This window comes from Camelus ferus, chromosome 25 (genome assembly GCF_009834535.1).
Source record: "Camelus ferus isolate YT-003-E chromosome 25, BCGSAC_Cfer_1.0, whole genome shotgun sequence".
NCBI classification, from domain to species: Eukaryota; Metazoa; Chordata; class Mammalia; order Artiodactyla; family Camelidae; genus Camelus; species Camelus ferus.
In genome coordinates this window covers 29,895,481-29,912,860 of record NC_045720.1, presented here as the reverse complement: position 1 = coordinate 29,912,860, position 17,380 = coordinate 29,895,481, and the positions used below count along the sequence as shown (strand labels likewise).

At 45.2% G+C, this 17,380-nt stretch overlaps 1 non-coding gene across 1 annotated transcript; it reads left to right on the top strand.

The window, feature by feature from the left end:
• Positions 1 to 351: 351 nt before the first annotated feature.
• On the top strand, positions 352 to 424 carry TRNAD-AUC. The gene has a single exon. It is a non-coding gene; the product is annotated as a tRNA-Asp (tRNA).
• Positions 425 to 17,380: the final 16,956 nt, after the last annotated feature.

The window sequence follows — 17,380 nt, the reverse complement described above, 5'->3', positions numbered from 1 at the left end:
TGAGAAAGTGAGCAGAAATTTACCCAGAGGACAAAGTGAAAATCTCATTCCAGGAAGAGGAAACAGCCAATACAAAGGCCCCAAGGAAGAAAATCAAGTGAACAAGGAACAGACAGAAACCTGGCGTGACCTGAGGGGTGGGGTGGGGTGGGGTGGGGTGGGGGAGAGCGTCGAGGTGGGGATGAAAGGCCTCGTCTTGACAAGAATTTTATGGGAAATCATTAAAGCACCTGTGGGCATGAGAGTTATTGATTAGCTTTATGTTTATAGTCATTTTTCCTAAAATTACAAAGGGCTAGTGTCCTTGATAAGTAAAGAGTTCTTGAAACTGATAAGAAAGTTGATGGGGGGGAGGGTATAGCTCAATTGGTAGAGCGCATGCTTATCATGCATGAGGTCCTGGGTTCAATCCCCGGTACCTCCTCTGAAAGTAAATAAATGAATAGACCCTATTACCCCCCCACCACACACAGAAAATTTAAAAGAAAGTTGATGAGAAAAATTAGTAAGAAGCTGGCTTTTAAAAAATAGTCAACAACTCCAGGAAAGAATGAGCAAAAGATAGGATCAGACAGCTCACAGAAAAGGAGACACAAATGGCTCTTAAACATATAAAAGATGTTCAACCTCACTCATAATAAAAGAAATGCAAATTAATTCTGACTGAGATTCCGTTTTCACCTATTGTATTGGCAGAAATCCCAGAATTTGACAGCTTGTTCTGTGGGCACTCTTGGTCACAGCTGATGGAAGTGTACATGAGCACAACTCCAGCGGACGACAATTTGGCAACATCTGCCCAGATTGTAAATGCTATGCCCTTGGACTTCCACTTCTGGGATTTTGCTATAGAGATATACTGTACACATGTGAAATCATGTATTTTCAGGGTAATTAACTATAGCATTGTTGTAACGGTAAAGCATAGGAAGCAGCTAAGTGTCCATCAATAGGGCACCGTTAAATCGATGGCGGTCTAACTATGTAACTGAAAAAGAATGAACCTTGCTCTCCCAACAGGGAAGAAATCCCAAGACATCCAAGACAGTTACTAAATGGTTAAGCACAAGCTGGACCAGAGAGTATAGTTGGTACATTTTATGTAAAACAAGGGAGGAGAAATGAGAGCATATATTTGCATTTTCTTGTAAAAGCGTAAGGAAGCTTGGGATAGGTACAAAATGGCCACCCAAGTGGAGGTGGGACGGTATGGGAACCAGGCAGACAGGGGACAGGAGCGAGAAAGAGACTTGTCACTGTAAACCTTTTTATATTTTATTTTGAATTTTGAATCATGTGAATATGTACCCCATTCAAAACATGACATTAAAAAAAACACAGAATTCCTGTTTCCACGGTCTTTCACAATTGTTCTTCTGTAGCCTGGCTGCCCAGAGGATCCCAGCATCTGGTCTTATGACTCACAAACCATCTCTAGTGATCCCCAAGTGGTAAAAAATATTCTCCCCAAACAAGTTCCTACATGTCTTTCGAGGGTGGCTGCACCGTATCACCCACTGTATGTCATTATAATTCCCTCGAGGTTGAAAATACCTCCTTATCGCTCTGGGGGCTCTAATTCAGGTACCTGCATTTCCCCACGTGCTTCTTTCCTGCTCGAGCCATCCTTTTCAGGTGGTATTTTGACTTAACTCCAGTGTCTGCCCTTTTGGTGTCTTTCTTCCTCTGGCGTTCCCTCCCCAAGGTCACCTTGCTGAAAAGTTCTGTGGGAATTAGTCCCTCTCCATGCTCCGTGATTGCTTTTCCAGACCCTGCACTTTCTGCGTATCAAATGTGGTTGCCCAATTTGAACATCTTGTAAAAACATTTCAAATAATTCAGTGAAAATCCTTCAAACAAGGAGCAGCTGTGCTGGAGAAAGACCCAGCTGCTTGCTCACCACTTTCTCAGAAGTGTGGTGGGAAGCACGGTGTTCGAGAATTCCAGGAGGCGAAGGGCAGAATTAACCTACACACGCCCTTTGGTTGGGATATGAGGGCATGGGAAATGGTCCTCTCCGTGACCAGCTTGCTCACAAAGTTGCCCTCTTTAGAAGGCACGGTCAGGAGTTCTCCCAGGAGAACTTTGGGTCCGGGCTTGCTTATTCTGGCTTCGCTGCTCTGCAGTGTGACACCTGTTACTCAGGTCTAAGCTAGCTTACCACCCACCCCTCTGCCAAGCAGATCCTGAATGAAAGATCGACAAGCTCAAGTCCAACCAGGTCAACTCACTCCTCTGCTTGTCATCCCCAAATCTGAACTTTTGTAAGAGTTCTGGTCACTCATGTGTGGAACAAGCAGGTCTGAGCCAACAGGAATTTCTGTGATGGTGGAGATATTCTGTAGCTGTGCTGTCCAGTACTGTAGCCACTAGCCACATGTGGCTGCTGAGCACTTAAAATGTAGTTAGTGTGACTGGGGAGCTGAATTTTATGTTTTAATTAATTTTATTTAAATGGTCACGTGTGACTAATGGCTGCCATATTGAATGGTACAAATTCAGATTACTGACTGTATAATTTGATCATCTACATTGATAAAACAAACTACGTAGCCTTCTTGCTTAACATGGCCCAGAAACTTCCAACAACAGTTTTGGGAGCAGCGAAAAGACATATTGGTACTCTTACAGTATTTGCCATCATCACTATAGGCAAACGGAAGCCAGGAGAAGGGAGAGTGAATAGAAATGAGTTCTGTCTGCCTTTTTCTGAGAAAGTCTCGAGTTCTCCCAGGGAATGTAGATGGTCAGCCTTTTGGCTTATGACTCACCCAAGAGCCACCCTCTGCAACGGCTCCAAGCCCTCCCCAGCCAGCTGGGCACCAAGTCAGGGTTGAGTCCGAGGGACGAGTGCCACATGGTGAGTCATCCCTAACATTTCTCAGAACAGGTGTTCTTTGGTTCACTTCCTCCGTGGGCGCCCCACCCAACCTGCCTTTACCTGCAGGGTGGCTGTAGCCCAAGGACTGGCATGGGGTTCATTCCTGTTCAGTGTGGCATTACTGGGCACTTGTGCTCAGAGACTCCATAAGGATTTGGATCTGGGGTGGGTTTTGTGCTCTGGCCACTTGGGTGAGGCCGAAGTCCCTTGCATGGGTTCCAGCAGCAACTTCGGCAACTTTAATGCCAAACTGGGACCCTTTCTTCAGCATTTGGTCCATCTGGTTCTACCCAATGTCACCCTGGCAGAAAGCAAAGCACATTCTCATGTGTTCATGCTCTCAACTGGTGTGCTGGGGCACCTGGGACTCTTGAGCCACAGCAGAAGGGATGGCTGCAGAGTAGGCACTCGTGTGTGTCCCTGTGTGCATGCAACGCCTGAGGTGCCACTGTCCGCTAACGGATGGAACAGGGCAATCTCTGCACCCAAGGTGAGCAGTGCTCGTTTCTCCTGCTGAACGAATGTCGTTCCTTTGCTTTCTGGGTTAGGAAACGTCCAGAGAACAAGTCATGAAAGTGCCCGTGATGCCAGATCATGAAGCCAGAGCTCCCAAAGCGGCCAGCATCTTCTGCTCTCATCCCTCAGGGATACAGGCAAAAGATACATGCCACCTAGTGCTCCTCCATCCCATGCCAGCCCGCTTGCCACCTCTCATTTGGAAAACAAAAAGACTGCAGTGCTGGGTCCCTGACACAGCAGAACTCCCGAGGTGCCTGAGGCTCAGGGCAGTGTCTGGGCGAAGTCTTCGGTTGCTGGTGAGCCACTTGCTGGAGCCTAGAGTTGTTTCGACACATCCAGCACACCCTATGGGCCCAGCAGGCAGGGTGGGGGAAGCCCATACTGTACATGACACACCAGAGGAAACCTGGTTACCAGCTGCACAAACAATGCCTCACTCAGAGGCTCAGGTAAGTGTTGGGGTAACTTGTCACTCCACAATGAGACACCTCACCCTTCCCTCCCTCTGCTGCTTCTCCTCCCAGCCTCATCTTCCAAATCTCTGGGGTGGGGCCAAGCCTGGGTTTGGAGAACAATTGGTGTCCAGAAACCCCATCACTGCAAGAATAATGTGCTGTCAGCATGGCAGTCTGCTGTCAGCCTGCCATTTGAAACTATGCTTCTTGACATCCCAGCCAGCTTTATCTAAATAGCCTATGGTTTCCATCACTGCTCTGCTTTTTCAGAGTCACTCATCCCTGTAGATGGTGTGGCTCTTTCTGGGTCAAGCGTGACTAAAAATGCTGGTGTGAGTTGATCACCCAGGCCATTCTGGAACTCTCCTCTTAAGTTCCCTGAAGAAGCATTCTGTTCTAGCCTACTGTGTGTGGCTACGTGCATTTCTTGGGATGCTGAAGGTTAATTCCTACAGAAACTGTGCCCTAAATAAAGAACCTTTATCTGAGGGCAAGGCTCTCTCTGTGTGGCCTAATCACAGATTTTAGAGAGAGTTGCAAGAGAATCTAAAGATTGCAGCTTCACTTTTAAGGTGAAGAAAACAATATCAGAGAGGTTAAGTAATTTGGTCAACGTCACTCAGCTTATAGACTAGACTCTTGAGGAGACAACTGTCATGACTTGCTGCATAAGTCACTGAGCTGAGGTTGCCTTCAGATGGAAATAGGGAAATTACTCTGGACTCTTCACTTAGAAGAAGGGGTATGGATTCAAAATTATTTTAAATAATTTCCCCCTTTGCTTCCAGTGTCAGATACTCTAAATCCTATCATATATTAAGCAGGATGATAACATGTCCTCTCTTTTATTACCATAAACTGTTTTGCTTTTTTCCCCTCCCCTCAAATTGCACCAACTGAATTTGTGTAATTTGGGATTCACCTGACTGATGGAATCTGTTCATAGGGGAAGACCCAAGTGCGGCCCAAAGGACAAGTGAATTCAGCTGAGAGCCATTCTGACATCCCCAGGGCTCTGGATGTTGCCATGGGTCAAAAGACGCTGAGACCTCTGGGGAAGATGACTTCCAAGGTTGAACTGGGGTCAGAGCATGCTTTTCCCTTTGTCCCTGTTAATCAGCCTGCCAACTCTCAGGAGATATGAACTGCTACGGTCTTGAGATGAGAATGGGAGGCTGATACCTTCTTATGACCTAGGTAAGCTCTGGTCAGAGGAACCCTTCTGTGCTAGGTGAGAGGCGGCCAAGGCCTACGGTGTGGAACGGGACGCCCCCGAGGTGAGTGAAGGCGCTGCTTTTTTTATGAGCCAGATGGGCCTCTCTCCTCCATCTTATCCTGGAAACACAGAGGTCAGAGCCTCTCAAAGTAGGGTCTAGTAAAAGGATCAGTTAATGTTCCCCAAATGGTTCTTTATAGAAGTTTTGTACTTGTCCTGCTAGAGGTCATTCCAGCTCTGTGTATGAAACAGTTGCTGGCTGGGAACCTGGCTGTCATCCATCCCCGGGGTTGAGCCGCTCTGTGGTGGGATCCTGTCTTCCTGGAGGTGTCAGGGCTCTAAATCTCGGGCTGACGACTCCTGCATCCTACCAATCTAGCACTGCATCCTATGCTATTTTGTATTTGTCCCTTGCCAAGATTGTGTATTCCTTGACCCAAACGAGGTGGTTTATATTTTCCTTCATTCTTCGTCTGGTACACAGCCTAAACGCATTGTGCATAACAGTACTCAACTTGATGTGCGTTACTAAAGGCTTAAATTAGGCAGAAACATATTTATAGCAAAGTATATATGTATTGTACATAGAGTAAAAATTTATAGTAAAAATACAGTTATTTATTCAAGTCAGCAATGAGAAATAATAGAAACATTTTTTAGAAAAGACGATCTTGGTAAAAGACTCCAATTCAAATGTCCAAAAGTTTTCAATAACGTCCATTAAAAAAGTGCTAGAAAACCTTGCAGAGGGTGATCAGTCAGCTCGGAAGGTGCAAACTTGGCATTCACATATGTGAGGAAGCCAAACAGCACCCCTGAAAACTGAGAACCAGAGAAAAGTTGAGAAATGGGACAGATATTGAACACGCCCCCGAGAATAGATGGTTTATCACCCTCGCGTGTATCGTGAGGACGGATAAGGGGAAAGCACATTTAGGGAATGACCTCCCGGACCTGGGGAGCCAGGCTCAGATGTGACCGAAAGCCATCACGCAGCAACCTTTGAAAAGGTTTTCACATACCTGAGGCAGGGAAGCTCACTCCCCCAGGGGCGCTCGTAGCCTGAGTGCACCTGGAAATTAAAGGAAGCGTCTGGCTCCTGTTCTCTGCCCAGAGTCAAAGGCAGAGTGGTGCTCAGCCATTTTATCTAAAATTTTAACAACGGGAGAGGCTTACACAGTCCCTGCTACGTTGATGTGCGATCCACAGCTGCCAGGCTCCCATCAAGATATGGGACTTGGGCTCTGGAAAGTAGCACTTTACCAGAAGATAATGCACCAGAAGAATAGCATTTTTAGTCCAAATTGTTCAGCCCTGGAAGGTTCTGTGAGGGGAAGAGACTGATGAAGTTTGAAAGAGGAATTGTCCTGCTCTCTTTGGCGCTGGTAGCAGATTATCCACAGTTAACATGTGCACTTAAATTGCTCCGTTGGGCTGGAGAAGTTTTAGCCCAAGGTCACTTGTTTCCAGTTCTGAATAAAAGTATCTAAATTGTTGGCTGAAATTGTTCCGATGCATTTTTTAGCTGGACTTTGGCCACACTGTCAGGCAGGCATTAAGGGAAATGCTGTTAGCTTTGGAAATGGTTCCTTCTGCGAGGACCCTCTTGGCCTGGAGGAATTCATCACTCTCCCAAAGCTCTCTGGGCCGGGAGACTTCTGCGGGCCTCTGACTCGCTTTCATCCTGGTTTCTGGCTGAAGTCCACAGAAGTCCCCTACCTCTGCTTTTCTAAAGGATTCTCCCAAGTCTTGGGACAACAACAAACAAACAAAACTCAGCCAAACAAAGCACACACATGGGGCAGGATGTCTGCATTTGTATGTTGCTTTCAGCGTAGTGATGTCTGTTCCTTAAAAAGGTGTTCTTGATTTCTGTTTTCAAGGGTCACAACCAAATTTAACACAAGGAGATCTGATGTCAGAAATAAGGGCATGGCTACCTCAGCTCAAAGTGATGAGGATGGGCCCAGAGGAAGCTGTGCTCCTGGCCATGAGTCTCAGGCTCACCACCCATCCTAAAGGAAGAGACACCCAACTCCCCTTTTCTCTCTTTGCTGGGAACTTCACAGGCAAATCAGGGGTAATAAAGCCTGAGCTCCCCCAAAACTCTTCTTCCCTTTCCTGGATGAGATGGGCCTGAAGTACAAGAATTGCTTCATTGCTAAATCAGGCAGTGTGCACTCGCTGTGAGTTTCAAGCTGAGCTGAGCTGTGTAAGATCAAAAGCAGGAGGGACTCTGTCCGTGCCCATGGGGACTCCATGCAGAGACGTGGAGCCCCTGATGCCGGTGGAGGAGGGCTGAACTAAGTACCTGCAACTTTCTGGGGTCATCTCCTGACAGGCTCAGACATCTGGTGAGCACTGGACATGTATGCACTCAAGAGCAGGACTGAGAATGTCGTCTTTGGACCCCAAGGGGAAATGAACTTCCAAGATGTATATGTTTCACATTTAACAACTGGCTCATGGAGTGGCGGTGGGGGAAGCCTTGCCTTTGTATCATATGCCAACTTCTCTGGTGTAAATACTCCCAACATGGCCAATTTCAACCTAACAACTTGATGTCAACTGGCTTGCAAAGTTCCTGAATATTATTGGTGAGCTCTTGTGAGTAAAAGCCAGCTCTCCACAGGAATGGCGTAATTGAAACTGACCTGAGGGCACAGAGCACTGGCTTCAGAGCCAGACAGACATGAGGCCTCCTGGCCCTAGTAGATGGGAGGCGTGTGGCTCAGGCAAGTTACCTAGCCTTTCTGAGCCTTCATGTACTTAGCCAGAAAACCAGGGTGAACAGCCGTCATCATTCTTTCAGTTGAGTGGCAGAAACCATCTGAAATAAAGAGAAAAGGGGGAATTTATTTTATTTCATTTTAAAAACTTTTTAATTTTTATTTTGTTATTCAAGTGTAGTTGATTTAAAATGTTAGTTTCAGGTGTACAGCAAAGTGATTCAGACTCTGTGGCCAGGTTGATGGAGGACCATGACTGGCAGCCTCTACCCTACCTTGTGGTCCGAAGCAGCATTGCCCAGAAGATGCCATTCTGAGCAGACACTATCCCCAGTGGCCATTCTGGGGGATCACGTGCTGATCTTGAGGGGTTGTTGTGAGCCTGGAATAAGACTGCTGAGTGGAAAGGGCTGCCCTGCAGTAGGGATTCAGTAAGTGTTAGTTCCTAACTCATCCCCTCCTCCCTCCCATCCATCCCATCCCTCCTGCTTTCTCCCACTGAAGTCCCAGTGGAACTCTGCCAGACAGACCGTGGGGCCTCTGACTGGGCTCAGACTCACCCACCCCACCTGTTAGAAACAGCCTTGTGCACTTTGCCTCCTGTCCCTGCAGGATGAACAAGACTGGACAGAGCAGAGTTGGGAGGTGTGAGGCATGGGCATCAGTGCGTCCCCACCAACTATTTCAGTATTTTTTTCTTCATTTGCCTTGGCCACTGATTTATATCTTGGGTCCTGTTCTTAAAGGGCTTTGCTCTCAGTCATTGTAAATTCTATGGGAATTATAGTCACGTCTTCTAGAGGTGAGCAGATGTAGAACAGTGTGCCGGCGCCCGACCGCGTCCTTGGCTCCCACCAGTGCACGCACACCCCTGCAGCTGCCAGCTGCTGGCACTGGCATTTCGCTGTCTAGGGGCTTCTCCTCATCCCCGGAGCGTCCTCTGCTATCTGATGGCAGCTGAGAGTGCCTCTCGGGAGCATCCCGCAAGCATGAGATGAGAGTTGGTGATGAATGCCCAGGCCCCCACACCCTTTGGGTGAGCCACCTCTGTGCGCTGTGTTTTACATGGAGCCTTGGAGCTTCCCCGACAGCATGAAGATCCATCACCCTCGGTGGCAGCTGGTTAGGTCACAGATCCTTTATTAGCTGTTTTCCCTTCCTTGTCTCTCTTCCCAGCCCCATACTGATTTCGCCGCACCTCCCAAACACACTATTTGCCCTTGAATCATTGTCTCAGGGTCTCCACTTTAGGGGGAACTCAAACAATTATGGGGAATTTCTGAAGAGTCAAACGCATACTTCTTAGAGAGTGGAATTCCAAATTCTGTTTTCTGAACTGCAAATAGCATAGTCTGACACGTGCTCAGGAATGGGGAGGAACAACAGGACAGAATGCGTGAAATGGAAATTATCCAGCAAAATCAGGGCGATTTGGCTGGAGCTGTGATAACAATTAATGAGAAGATACTTTGGGGTAGAGACGCTGCTTCAGGCCCTAAAGGCCAAAGGAGGCACGTGGCTTCCTGTCTTGAGGCCAGGGTCATGCAGAGGAGGACAATCTTATGAGACTTATTGGTACTGGCTCTTCCAGGAACACACTCTAACTCTTCTCTCTGTGTCTCACCAGATCCTTGAATAAAACCCACACACACATGGGAGCCAGTCTCATGGAAGGCCAGACTCCCTTTGCTGAGGATAAATTGCTATTTCTTGGGAGAGTGGAAGGAAACAGAAGGCAGGAAAGCCACTGCACATGCCTTTGTTAAGACCCTGTGTATCTGAGTCTGTGCTAGGACCTGGGGGGGATTCAGGAGGACTATGACCTGCCCTCAGGGAGCTCCCAGTCTGAGTGGAGGGACAGACAGGATACCTACTAACTGTAGAACAGAGCCACGTGGAAAACACCGTAGAATCTTTGGGCCAACACAGTACCGAGGGAGGGAGGGGAGAAATGATTCATGGGGTTGGAAACAGGAGATGAATGGATGTAAATCTTCTAACGGAAGGTCAGATGCATCATGGGAGTTCTATAAACCTTGACTCACATCTCAGGCCCTTTCCACACTGAGAATTCTATGTCTAAGCACCAGAGAATATCTAGTAGCTTGTTTGATGAGTTATGGCTACAATTATCTGCAAAATAAGGCAAAAAGCCAAGGGCCTATTTGTAGCTGAGTTACTGAACCCTGGCAGAATCTGGCTGGTATTATCTGGGTTGGATGTCCCTGCTGCCAGAAAACAGTGTACAGTTTCCCACGATCCATCTCACCTGGTGCTGGTGGCCCTGGCATCCCAATCCCAGATGCCGGGTGGGGGCGGAGGCCCCAGGGGCAGAGGTTACCTCCCTAGGAAGGGGCCAGAGCACAAGTGGCATTTTGAGTTCCAGCCTTGGCAGCATTTGCCACTCTCCTCACCAGTGCCCTCCAGAAGGGACTGTACTGGAGGATGAGCTCCTGCAGGGAAGACTCAGATCCCAGACACACTGGCATTTTCAGAGGAGAGAGTTTGTTATGGTGCCCGGTGAGTGGGAACCATTCCCAGGGTACTTGAGGGGGTGGGAAGGAGAGAGGGCAGGGAAAACACTGGATTATTTGAGCCCAGGTCCGAGACCACCATGAGATTTGGGGGAGCGCTTGCAGGCTGCACCCTGGGAATTCTGCCCCCGCTCCCACACAGCAGGAAAGATGCAGTGCGTGTTTGCCGCCTGTCTGCTGCCAGGGAGGAGGCTCCTGCTCTAGCTGAGCAACTGTACGGAACATGGAGCTGTGGACTGGTGTGTGGGAGGGGGCAGGGCCAGGGAGGGTGTTTTGCCATCCTAATTGGCAAGGGGGCAGCTGTTTGGGGATGAGAGGCAGAGCTGGAGGGTGCCTGAGCTAGAACAAAGGTAATTGTTAGCTGGTTTATCTAGCTAGCTCGATCTGAGAAGTCCAGAAAGCAATAATTTGTAAGCACTGGTGTGTGTGTGTGTGAAAGAGAGAGAGAGAGAGGTCTTAAGAAAACAACTCAGGGAAAATAGGCAATACTTATCTTTAGCAACTTTTACACTAATTAAAAAGTAATTGAATTCATTTCACAAATATATTTATTTGTAAAATCTGATGTACTTATAAATCGGGTTGTTGGGGTTTTTTCGTTCGTTGTTTGGCTTGAGATGCTACAAGGGAATGAAAATATTTGCTGAGACAATCTCCTCTCTTCTCCTCTCCTCTCCTCCCCCGACCAAAACTAGAAAAAATTCCTTAGAGAAAAATGTTTCCCCACCTTCCCGCTCTCCCACTGCCTCTCATCGCTTCCCTTTTCCCTTTTTCTCCTCCTTGCCAAGTTACTGTTTTATAATTCATTCATTCAGTCAGTCAGTCAGTCAGTCAGTTGTTCAGTCAACACACATATTACAGGCGCACGTGCCAGGCATCAGTATCCGCGCATGTAAGCTACTAGATAAGCAGACTTTAGTTTTCCTTTAGTCTAAGGAAGACTCCTCTAACCAATTTCACTCCTAAAGTCAGCGCGCTCTCCATCGGGAAAAGGTCCAGTTGTCTGAGCGGAGGTAGCCATCTGGGATGCTCTTGGAAGATTCTTGCAGGAAGCCGGGCTTGGCCGAGAAGACACCTAACGCTCCTCCCACTGCTGAGATTCCATGACTTTGTTGTGATCATTTTTAATGGAAATGAATAGACACCAAGGAAGGACTGTGGTCCCTAAATTGGATTTCCACCCCCGCAACTCCCAAGTGAACAATCCCAACAAAGAAAACGCCAGGCCGATTCCCCGCTTCACACTGAGCTCTGCCACCTCTCCAGCGTTTGATTACTTGAAAGCTGTCTAGACTGAGCTGAAGAAATTGAGAAAAGGGCAATGTCAGTTCTCCAGAACGAGACAGACTTTGTGGAGAGCAGTCAGGGCCCATGATCCTCCTGCCACGTCCAGAGCTGTGCACGATTCATCCCCCTCAAAGGGTGGAAGTCCTCATTCAGAATTAAAGGTAGCGATGGAGTGTGAAGAACAGGGCAGAAAGACAGAAAACTGAAAACAGGGCAATTTTCTAACTGGAGATCTGGCAGCCTCACCAATCATACTGGGCATTGTGAAGCAGGGACTCCACTTCGGGTCAACTGGATTAGCTCTAACAGACCTGTTCTGGGCATCCCCGCTACGCGAGTCTGCGCTTTGGGGACCTGCGGGAAAGCTCAGCGCTGTCCACCTGAGTCAGATGGACCCGGGGACTGCCTCGGGCGGGGGCAGGGCAAGCTTTCTTCCCAGAGCCTGAGATGACTTCCTTTGCCTGGTTACCATTCTCATCAGAAACAGGGGGACTCTTGCCTTAAATCTCAGTGATTAACATGAAGAATAGCATGTTCTTACTTTAATAATCCTTCCGAAGATGAAGAAATTCTCCTTGGTGCTCCCCCTCCCCCAGACTTCTGTTCACAGATGTATAAACCTGAACCTGGCCCCGGTCAGGGTGCTGGTCTGTAAAGCTGCCCTTAATCAGGGAGAAGGGGCAGTGGATATGTCTGCTAGAAAGATGGCTTGTACATTGAGACCTGCCTGTTGTGGGTGATGAGGTAATTTCTTCTTATAATTCTTTTTTTTTTTTTTTTGGTAATTTCTTCGTAAGCTTCTGGCATCCAGGGAGGGAAAAGAACAGCAAAACAAGGTCTGTTAATAAAAGTGTGAGAGTCTCTGGGTGTTTCCTGTTATTAAAGAGACCTCAAGGAAGGCTGCTTCCTGGCTGAAAGCAAACCTTTGTCAAGGATTTCATTTTAGAAGTTTCAAAAGACACCAGAGACAGAGCGAGAACAAGAGGCAGGAAGAGGCAGGCACAGAGAGGGGACGAGATGAAGGGAGGGAGAGGCAGGAGAGCTGTGCCTTGCTGAGATGTCACAGGAGAGAGTTACAAACACAGGCTCAGGCAGTTTGATCACTGAAAAAAATGTTTGTTAAGAGTTGGCGCAAGGGAAAAGCGAAATTTCTGGATTTTTTTCAAAAAAGATGTTCTTTTGCTCCTGCGGCTCTGTTCACCTGGAATGCCCTTTTCTGTCCATCTTTAGCCCATCTATCCTAAAAGGCTCAGTTTAAATGCCCCCTCCTCCATGAAGCCTTCTTTGATATCCCCAGTTAGATATATAATTGCTTCATCTTCTGCAGGTCAGTAGTAATTTTTTTCCATTAAAAGTTTTTTAAATTATGGTAAAATCCACATAACATAAATGTTACCATCTTAAACATTTTTACGCGTATAGTTCAATAGTGTTAAGGGTATTCACATTGTTGAGCTACTAACCTTCAAAACTTTTTGTCTTGCAAAACTGAAACTCTGTGTCCCTTAAACATTAACTCTCCATTTCCCCCTCCCCATTCTACTGGCAACCATTATTCTACTTTCTGTCTCTATGAATTACAGTGTATGTCTTTTTGTAATTGGCTTATTTCACGCAGAATAATGTCCTCAAAGTTCATTCACATTATAGCATGTGTCAGAACTTTCTTCCTTTTTAAGGAATAGTAATTTGATTTTATTTTTCTCATGGCATTTGTAACATGCTGTCTTATTTTTAAGCTCTGTGTACACTTTATATCTCCCCTATAGAATTCTAGATTCCTTGAGGGGAGGGCCTGAGTCTCTCCTCGTTGAGTCCCACTGTACCTGTTAGACTAGTGCATGGCTGAGAATCTGTGCTAACTGAATGTTTGTTGATATCAAAGAAAATATGCTGCCATGTTGTCTTGAGGGGGCTCTTCTATACCTCCGGGTCTCTCCATAATCACACCCCCCAAAAGACTCAACAGCAGTTTAAGAATGGAGATTCCATAGAAAACTAAAAATAGAGTTACCGTATCATCCAGCAATCCCACTCCCGGGCATATATCTGGTGAGAAACTTTAAACTGAAAAGATACATGCACCCCAACGTTCATGGCAGCAGTAGTTACAATAGCTAAGACATGGAAGCAACCTAAATGCCCATCAACAGATGACTGGATAAAGAAGATGTGGCATGTATATACAATGAAATACAACTCAGCCATAAAAAAGAATGAAATAATGCCATCTGTAGCAACATGGATGGACCTAGAGATTATCATATGAGTGAAGTAAGTCAGACAGAGAGACAAGTATCATATATCACTTATATGTAGAGTCTTTAAAAAATGATACAAATGAACTTATTTACAAAACAGAAAGAGACTCACAGACATAGAAAACATACTTATGGTTACTAGAGAGGAAGAAGCGGAGAGGGACAAATTGGGAATTCAGGATTTGTAGACACTAATTACTCTATATAAAACAGGTAAACAGCAAGGTCCTACTGTATAGCACAGGGAACTGTATCCAATACCTTGTAATGGCCCTTAAAGCAAAAGAACATGAAAAGGAGTATGTACACGCATGTAAGACTGAATCACCACGTTGTACACCAGAAATTAACACATTATAAATCAACTATATTTCAATAAAAAATGAAAAAAAAAGAAAACAAACTTATGGTTACCAAAGGGGAAAGGAGGGGGAAGGATAAACTAGGAGTCTGGGTTTAGTAGATACAAACTACTATATACAAGAGATAACAAGGTCCTACTGTATAACACAAGGAACTACATTCAATATCGTACAATAACCTATAATGAAAAAAAATGAAAAAGAATATATATATATATAACTGAATCACTATGCTGTACACCAGAAACTAACACAACATTGTAAATCAACTAAACTTCAATTAAAAAAAAAAAAAACAGCAGCTTAACCGAATCTGTACCATCAAGTTGAGGTGAGCAGAAAGATGCTGACATCAACGTTTTTGAGCTCATCTTCTTACCCTGCAGTTTTTGATCAGTCCTGTATCTTCTCTTGGCACAAGCCTTCTGCTTCCTTTAGGAAGTCATCTCCTTTGGGACAGGAAAGCAGACCTGATCTTAAAATTAAGAACAGAAAGTCAGAATGGAAGGAGTCGGGAGAGAAAGCAATGGTTCACATAGAATGAAGGCTGATATTTAGAGTTAGATTTCCTGTCCTGTTAGCTTTCTGGTTGTGCCATCACTTTTAATACTCATCTTCTGATACAGTTAGATGAGTAATGGGGGGCAGAGGATTGTGGAGATCTTCTTATTACTTGTAGTAAGCATTTTTCCTCACCCTCTCCCCCAAGTTATCACTATAGAAGATTTGCTTATTTTGCAACTCAGACCCAGTAAGGGAAGCCTTGCTAAAATTTGGGTTGAGAACTTGGAGAACTAAAGGAAACTTCATACTTGGTCTCTAATAGCTGTTTTTGGAGTTACTTTAGTGAGTGTGTCTTATAACTGCCGTTCCCTCCATTTCTACAGTCATGTATAAGAGGGGATCATGTTGAATCAAGCAGTTCTGCAGTGGTGGTCTGACCTGTGGCAGAAACTGAACCTCAGTTTCCTCATCTGTAAAATGGGGGAAATACCTGCTTCCTCACTATGGTCTCCTGAAGATTCAATGAGCCCATGAGTATCAAATGTGCAGTGACACACTGCAGCTGGGTGATAGATGTGAAGTGCCTTCTCTTCTTCTCCCGAGTTGACCTGATGCCCCTCTACTCAGGCTGTGGCTGAAATGGCTCCATTTGGCTCCATGACCCCACAACAGCCATATTCACACCTTTGTCTCTTCCTCAGCAACCCCCTACTCCCGTAGAAACCCTGTGGCAGTCCTTTTGGGGCTACCCGGACTCATTAGAGAACAGAATTTTGGTGTAGAATAGGGTTCTTTTCAAGCCTAACAGAGTCTTGCTGGAAGATGGAATTTTCAAGCCCACAAGAGCATTCATAGAAGAACAAACTACCACAGTTAAAGCTCTTTCCCCAACCATTCATCTCCATGTTGGGCAGGAGGCTCTGTGTCTGTATGTGAGGTGGAGCTATTGGACCCTACTCTACAGAGGAGCCTTCACTTGTGGACCCACATCACCTTTAGTAGAGAAGGCTAGCCCTAAGGGTCAGCAAATGGGTAGGTGCTCAGCTAGCCCAGAACAAGCAGAAATATCAAAGCAGTTTCTGCAATAGTATAACAGACCTGGTGCCCTCATCCACCCAGGAAGCCAAAAAACAACAACATGTTTTTGAGAAAAAAGTACATGAAATGTGTTTGAGTTATCTGGCTCCCACTCATTTAAGTGTCATTGCATTTGTCTTCTTGATCACAAAGAAGCTGTTCTTTGTTTGTCACTTTCCCTCATCAATCTCTTCTCTCTTGGACTTCAGAGAAGGAAATGACTACTTCCTATAAAGGGGTGATTTGCCAAGGCTTCATGGAAGTGACATGTGAGCCTATCTTAAAAAATGGGTCGGATTGGAAAATGTGAACATTTGGAAGCACATAGGCAGAACATTCTTTGACATAAATCGTAGCAATGTTTTTGTGGATCTATCTTTTAAGGCATAGGAGACGAAAAATAAACCAATGGGACCTAATTAAACTTAAAAGCTTTTGCACAGCAAAGGAAACCATCATCAAAATGAAAAGACAACCCACTGGTGAAAGAAAATATTTGCAAATGATATGACCAATAAGGAGTTAATACCCAAAATATAAAAACATCTCATACAACTCAATATTTTAAAAAACCAATTAAAAAATGGGCAGAATACGTGAATAGAAATTTTTTCCAAGATACACAGATGGCCAACAGGTACATGAAAAGATGCTGAGCATCACTAATCATCAGGGAAATGCAAATCAAAACCTCAATGAGATACTCCCTCACACCTGTCAGAATGGCTATTATCAAAAAAGCCACAAATAACAAATGTTGGTGAGGATATGGAGAAAAGGAAACCCTAGTACAGCATTGGCAGGAATGTAAATTGGTGCAGCCACTATGGAAAACTGTGTGGAGTTACCTCAAAAAACTAATAATAGAACTACCATATGATCCAGCAATTCCACTCCTGGGTATACATTGAAAGAATATGAAAACACTAATTTGAAAAGATACATGTAGTATTCATAGCAGCATTATTTATGATAGCCATGATATGGAACCAACCTAAGTGTCCATCAACAGATGACTGGATAAAGAAGATATGGTATATGTACAATAGAACACTCTACCCAGCCATAAAAAAGAATGACATTCTGCCACTTGCAACAGAATGGATGGATCTGGAGGGTATTATGCTTAATTAAATGAGTCAGACACAGAAAGACAAATACTCTATATTATCAGTTCCTTGTGGAATCTAAAAAATGAAACAAATGAATTACTATAAAAAAAAAAAGAAAGAGACAGGTACAGAGAACAAGCTAGTGGTTATCAGTGGGAAGAGGGAAGAGGGGAGGAGCGAGATGGGGGAGGGGATTAAGAGGTACAAACTACTACGTACAAAATAAGCTACAATGGTATATTGTACAGCACAGGGCATATAGCCAACATTTTATAATAACTTTAAGTGGAGTATAATCTATACAAATACTGAATCACTATGTTGTATATCTGAAACTAATATAATATCATTAATCAACTATACCTCAATAAAAAAAAGCATTTTTAAAAAATAAATAAATATTTGGAACTGGGCATTCCTGGCAGAAATAACAGTAGCAGTAA